Raw genomic sequence first — 6,806 nt, 5'->3', positions numbered from 1 at the left:
CACAGCAACGCCTGCTACCACCGACCAGGCACTGAGACGTGACGAATGTCTCAAGAAAACCAACTCTGAGTGACCTTTTCTGACACATGTTGAATTTCCAGGAAATTTCAGTTCCTAAAATCTGTCTCCACTGGTTCCTCTGAACCGCAACTGTTGCTGCTGCCCTTACTGGCAATAGTTTTACAATGCATACATTTACAACTTTGTTCAGTTTACTGTCTTTGTGTCTTAGCTTTCATAGGCACTCACCTCGGCACATGTGAGCAGCTGTGAGCAGGAGCGGCGTCATAAACGTCCACAGCAACATAACTGTGGAGGAGCAGTGAACCACAGAGAGTTAACAGTTCATTCTATCTTCCGCGTTGCGAGTGTGTATGTTCTGAGAAGGTATGCACATTGTTACATGTGACTGCATCAATCTTAATGCATCTAGCACATGCTAATAGTGTTTTCCTTTTGACTAGGTGTTGTAACCACCTGATTGGGCTGCTGCTGCTTTGTTTGGTGTTATTTTGTGCTGTTTTCACTGTATTGCCGTGTGTCTGTTGCTGCCTGCGACGTTCTTCTGCGGCCGTCAGCGGATTCACGACTTCCAAGATACACGCTGTGCAGGACGATTGTTCGGCCGTACACCGCGGTCCTATGCATAAGCATTTTTTTTCTTTTATTGGGGACTACCCCACTAATGTGCTATTCTTTTTTCCTCTTCAGTTGCTGTAGGCCAGTGGTGGCAGTGCTGGTGACTTGGTGGTGGTGTCCTCCTGTCGTATCTTGCTGTGTCCCTGGGAGTGGGTTTCTTCACTGAGGGTGTGTTTGCCACGTGTGCCTGGTGATATAAGTTATTTTTGCCTTATTTTGATGGATCATGCACTAGCCCTTGCCCATCCACTCCGGCCTCAGCCCTGATTAGGTTTTCCTTTTATTTTATGTGAATGCGTTTTATTGAGTATACTTAAAAAACAAAAAAACAAAACAAATGTTGAATAAAATTTGTATTTTCAAACTTTGAACCACGTCTCTTGCCCTCCAGTAACCACGGACCTTTGTTCGTGGTTACTGGAGGGCCAACAGACCTGATGCGTATGCGTGAAAGCTGGGCGCAAAGAAGCCAGTTAGCAATTTGCTTCTCACCGACACAGCGCAAGAGAGCCGAAGAGTCGCGGTTCAGGTACGCAGCTAGTGAGCGTACTGTAGATCCTCACCGGCACCATCGAAGATCTGGAGAGCAGCGGGTCAGAACCGTAGCTAGTGTAGTTCTTCGCTGGCACCGTGGAAGAGGAGAGGAGGCGAAGCGTGTGCAGCACCAGTACCTCGGGTGACCAGTTGACGCTGATCGGAGATCCAAGTATAACCGGTGTAACTTCTGCGTTCTGTGGATGTTTGTCCAGGAGTTTTGGAGCACGTTGCCACGGAGGGTGAAGATTTGGCGCCTCGGGACTTGTCGGGATTTTCTCACTGCCACGTGGACAGTCTCTTTGTTTGATGAAACCTTTGTCACTGTTCACTGCAAACTCCGAATAGTTCGGAATGAACTCTGTGCACCTAACTGTTGCTCTCAGTGATTTTGCTTTTGGTTCCAGTTCTTTATTCTAACTGCTCAGACGGAGCATACGTAACAGAACGCTCTGGCCACAATGAACCCAGCGAACACTGAGCATATCTCAGGCACCAAGGGGTTATCCTGGGAAGACACGATACGATGATTAGGGAGACGATTGACTCTTTAAACCAGTTACGAGTTTCGGTTGCGCAAGGAGCGGGGGCTCCAACGCCAACCCTGCACCCAGGTGCTGGTTCATTCACTCCCGCTTCCCCAGAGCCACACAGGGGATCTTGGTACATGTGGCAGATTTTTGGTGCAGTGCTCCCTCGTTTTTCACTAGCAGCCAAACACCTACCCTACAGAGGGGTCCAGAGTGGCGTATCCCATCAGCCTCCTCTCTGAGAGAGCCGCTAAGTGGACCATGGCACTATGGGAGAGAGACTCTTCCATCTGTGACTCCTACTCTCAGTTCACGGGTGAAATGAGGGGGAAGAATGAGGCTCAAGGTTTCGGTTCAGTGGCGGAGTTTTCAGTGGATTTTCGGATCCTTGCTGTGGAAAGTGGGTGGGGCAACTTGGCGCTGCAGGGAGTCTGTATACAGGGTCTCAACGAAAATATCAAGGACGTATTATAGTGATGGGAAGACCGACTCTTTGACACTTGAACAGTAAAATGAACGAATCTTGAAGTAATCATTTCATTCGTTGTACAGCAGGTTGCGCTTTAGCCCTATTGTGGGCGTTGTAAAGAAGGCTGCGGTTCTCCGACACTAAATACTGAAGGCAAAATGGTTTCCTTCCGCTGACAAAGTCTACAAAGTACACAAAGTGCAGTAAGCAATTAAAACCATGTGAAAAGCTAAGAAATTAAAACACACCACAATGTGAAGATGAATGAGAGCAAAAAAGACCCGAGCTCTCTGTCACGTGACAAATGAAACGAATCTGCGAGAATGAAGCGAAAGATTAGTTCACAGAGAATGATTCGTTCACAGCGAAAGATTAGTTCGTAGTGAAAGATTAGTTCACAGCCATAGACTACTTTGCAGAGAGTAATTTGTTAGTAGTGAAAGATTAGTTTACAGTGAAATATTAGTTCACAGAGAGTGATTTGTTCGCAGTGAATGATTTGTGAGTGATTCGTGAGTTCAATATGAACAAATATATCATACGCTCACACATCGAACCAGGTCCATAACCCTTCATCTCTCAGGGAATCACCTCAGTTCATGGTTATATCCTCACCTCACCTCAAATGTTCTGGGGAGACCGTGGCTCCTGTTGTGGTAAGGTTTTACCACCCCGGATTCGTTGATCAAGAACTTTCACAAAGTATAAAGAAAAGACAAAAGTCGTTGCTCGAGTTCGCCTGTGCACAGGGAGGGTCCAGCGGAGAGTCAGGGGGGTGACTGCTGACTCTCCACAAACTCAGGCTCGTTTTATTGACACACATATCCAGGGGTGGTACATATCAAGCAATACAGACTTCATTTGTTCTACACACACATATCCATTCTTTTTGGCAACTACATCTACACCGTTGGTTTCTCATCCCGTTCTTATCGCGCCCAGGTGCTGTTGTTGGGGCCTTGTGTTCTAACTATGAATCCAGCCATTGTCAAATTTTATTCTAAAAGTTTGTTTCCCACCCCACCAAGTACTCCTCTTTTCACAACCAACCTTGGTTTTATCTCAACCTCGCAGCTCCTTCTCTACATCTGCATGTTTTCAGTTCTAGCTTTAAGCAGCATTTTATGTTCAAGCTGATTATATGTTTTAGCACATCTCTTATGATCTTTTTAAAACATGATTATGTATGTTGCATACTTCTATAAAATATGAACACATGAATATATTTTATCAACACTCCAGACACACAATCCTCATATCGACTGGGTTACGGATGTGGTACTGAGTTGGAGTGCACTGCCATTCTTTCTGTTTGCACTCTGCTCTCTCTCCTGCGCAGGTGTCCGAAGCTATTTGTCTTCCTCTCGATTTAACCAGCGTACCTCTTCAATACCACGAATTTTTCAGGTATTTTCTAAGGAAAAAAGCTTCCTCTCTTCCTCTGCATCGGCCTTACGACTGTGCTATAGATCTCCTCCCTGGTGCGTCGTTACCGTCGAGCAGATTGTATAATCTGTCTCGCACGGGGGAGAGCGACGATGGAGCAGTATATTCGGGAGTCGTTGGCCGCGGGGCTCATTCGTCCATCGTCTTCACCTCTTGGGGCTGGATTATTTTTTGTTGCTAAAAGGGACAAGACGTTTTTCGATTTTAGAACGCTTAATGAGATCACTGTGGAAAATAAATACCCGTTACTGCTCATTGATTCTGCGTTCCAGCCGCTCCATCAGGCGGGTAGTTTTTCTAAACTAGATCTGCGGAACGCTTATCATCTTGTAAGAATTTGGCAGGGAGACGAATGGAAGACCGCTTTTAAGACACCGTTGTGACATTTTGAATACGTTGTAATTCCGTTTGGGTTGGCCAATGCCCCGGCTACTTTCCAAGCCTTGGTCAACGACGTCTAAGTACGTCGTTGACCAAGGCCATGCTCAATCGTTTTGTGGTCGTCTATTTAGATGACATTTTGATTTTTTAATCTCGTAATCTGAAGGAACGTGTGCAGCACGTTAGAATGGTGCTGCACATCTACTGTGAATTTCACGTTGGCTCTGTTTCATTTTTAGGATTTATTGTGGAGAAGGGGCATGTGAAGCCGGATCCTTCCAAGGTGCGGGCGGTGGCTGGGTGGCCGGATCCAAAGACCCGCAAACAGCTACAGCGGTTTTTAGGATTTGGTGACTTTTAGAGACGCTTTATCAGAAATGACAGTCAGATTGCTACCCCGTTAACTCGATCAACCTCCACGAAAGTCGCTGACCTGTGGTCACCTGAGGTAGAGCGAGCGTTTCAGCTCCTAAAAGAAAAATTTACATCGGTTCTGGTGTTAGCTCACCCAGACCCGGCACGCCAGTTTGTTGTGGAGGTAGATGCGTCAGACACCGGGGTGGGAGCCGTGCTGTCCCAACGAGGTAAGAGGGACCAGAAAATACACCCCTGTGCTTCCAAACTATGATGTTGGAAACCGGGAACTGTTAGCAGTCATCCTGGCGTTGAAGGAGTGGAGGTACTGACTAGAAGGGGCGGAACACCCGGGTGGGCCAGGTGGGCCCTGTTCTTGGAGATATTTCGATTTACTCTCACCTACCGCCTTGGATCCCGTAACACCAAGCCAGATGCACTCTCTAGACTCGACAAGGGGGAGGAGGCGGCGGCAATCCAGAGGAATTTCAACATTTTTCCTTCCAACTGTGTGCTAGTGACAATAACCTGGGATATCAAACATAGAGTTCGAGATGATCCCGATCCTGGTAACGGTCCACCCAAGCGCTTGTATATTTCAGAGATGGTTAGGTCCCAGGTTCTGCAGTGGGGGCATTCTTCGAAATAATCATGTCATCTTCAACAACGTTTTTGGTGGCCAGCCATGTCTCGGGATGTCCAGAGTTTCATCACAGCATGCACAGTCTGTGCACAAAGCAAATCTTCACATCAGTCTCCATCTGGCCTGTTGCAACCATTGAAGGGTCCCAGCCATGCCTGGTCGCACACTGCGTTGGATTACCATTATGTCATTAGGTAATTCCACCATTTTAACCATTGTAGACTGATTTTCTAAATCGGTGCATTTTATTCCCCTTCCCAAGTTTCCTTCTGCCACAGATACAGCAGAACTTCTAGTACAACATTTCATTCGTCTCCATGGGATTCCCCAGGACATCGTGTCAAACCGAGGCCCGCAATTCTTATCACAAGTATGGAAGGCATTCTGCAAGTCGTTGGGGGCTTCAACCTCACTATCCTCTTGTTATCATTCCCAATCCAACGGACAGGCAGAGAGGGCTAAACAGGATCTCGGGACTGCTCTTTGTTGTGTAACGAGCCGTCACCCTGCTTCTTCGACCGCTTTCCTCCCCTGGAATATGCCCTCAATTCCCTGTCTACCTCTGCCACAGGTACATATGTCACCATTCATGGTTGCCATGGTCTATCAACCTCCTTTATTCCCTGAACAGGAGGTTGAAGTAGCAGTTCCCTCGGTGCAGGGGAATATTCAACTAATCCATCAAGTCTGGAGAATGGCAAGGGAGGTACTCCTGTGGTCTCAAGTCTGGACGAAGACAGCTGCAGACAAGCGTCGGTCTCCTGCCCCTTCGTATGAGCCAGGCCAAAAGGTATGGTTGTCAACCAGAAAGATTCAATTACAGGTTGAGAGCAGGATATTTAAATTAATTGGCCCATATGAAGTGGAGACAGTCATTAGTCCATTGGCGATCAAGCTGAAGTTTCCAGCTTCTCTTCAAATACGCCTGCTGGACGTACGCCGTAAGGGGAGAGGGTGGCAATTTTTGGTGGATTGGGAGGGTTATGGACCTGAGGAACGATCATGGGTTTTGAGGGCAAACATTATAGATCCCACTCTCATCAGGGACGTTTACAGGGCTCATTCTGACAAGCCTAAGGTGCCAGGAGGCACCCTTTTGGGGGTCAGGGGGGAGTACTGTGAGGCATGTGAGAGTGGAGAGGGTGGTGATATTCTCTTTTGGATATGTGGGTGTGTGTATGGGCGGTCTGGATGGGCGTCTCACACCTACTGTTTGATTGACTCATCAGCGATAAGAGATATTTAAACACGGCTTCAGCATGGAACCAGCGCCAGAGCATTGCCATTACAACCTAGGTGGAATTATCACGTTCAGTTGATTTCCCCATGAATTGTTCTCTATTGATAATCCATATTTGTTTTGTGGATGTTTGTCCAGGAGTTTTGGAGCACGTTGCCATGGAGGGTGAAAATTTGGTGCCTCAGGAATTGTCGGGATTTTTTCACTGCCACGTGGACACTCTTTGTTTGTTAAATCTTTTGTCACTGTTCACTGCAAACTCCGAATAGTTCAGAATAAACTCTGTGCACCTAACAGTTGCTCTCAGTGATTTTGCTTTTGGGTCCAGTTCTCTATTCTAACTGCTCAGACGGAGCATACGTAACAATAATTTTACTTTGTTAAATAGATAACACATAGTTTGTCTTTTTTATTCTTCCCTATATATGTATTGCATTCAACCTCTGCTTCAAAATGCATTTAATCTTTTATACTTAGTATATTATATACTTATAAATATATTTATACATATAATACTATAATAAATATAAAATATATAAGATATATATATATATATATATAAATATATAA

The 6,806-nt window shown here is 46.1% G+C and overlaps 1 long non-coding RNA gene across 1 annotated transcript; it reads left to right on the top strand.

The window, feature by feature from the left end:
- The first annotated feature begins 3,444 nt into the window (after positions 1–3,444).
- On the top strand, positions 3,445–6,526 carry LOC107990251 (uncharacterized). Its single transcript, XR_001761799.2, has 3 exons — positions 3,445–3,579; positions 4,239–5,786; positions 6,375–6,526. It is a non-coding gene; the product is annotated as an uncharacterized LOC107990251 (long non-coding RNA).
- Positions 6,527–6,806: the final 280 nt, after the last annotated feature.

The sequence above is a fragment of the Cynoglossus semilaevis genome, chromosome Z (assembly GCF_000523025.1).
Source record: "Cynoglossus semilaevis isolate Cse_v1.0 chromosome Z, Cse_v1.0, whole genome shotgun sequence".
In the NCBI taxonomy this organism is placed as follows: Eukaryota; Metazoa; Chordata; class Actinopteri; order Pleuronectiformes; family Cynoglossidae; genus Cynoglossus; species Cynoglossus semilaevis.
This window is presented reverse-complemented; position numbering and strand designations above follow the sequence as displayed.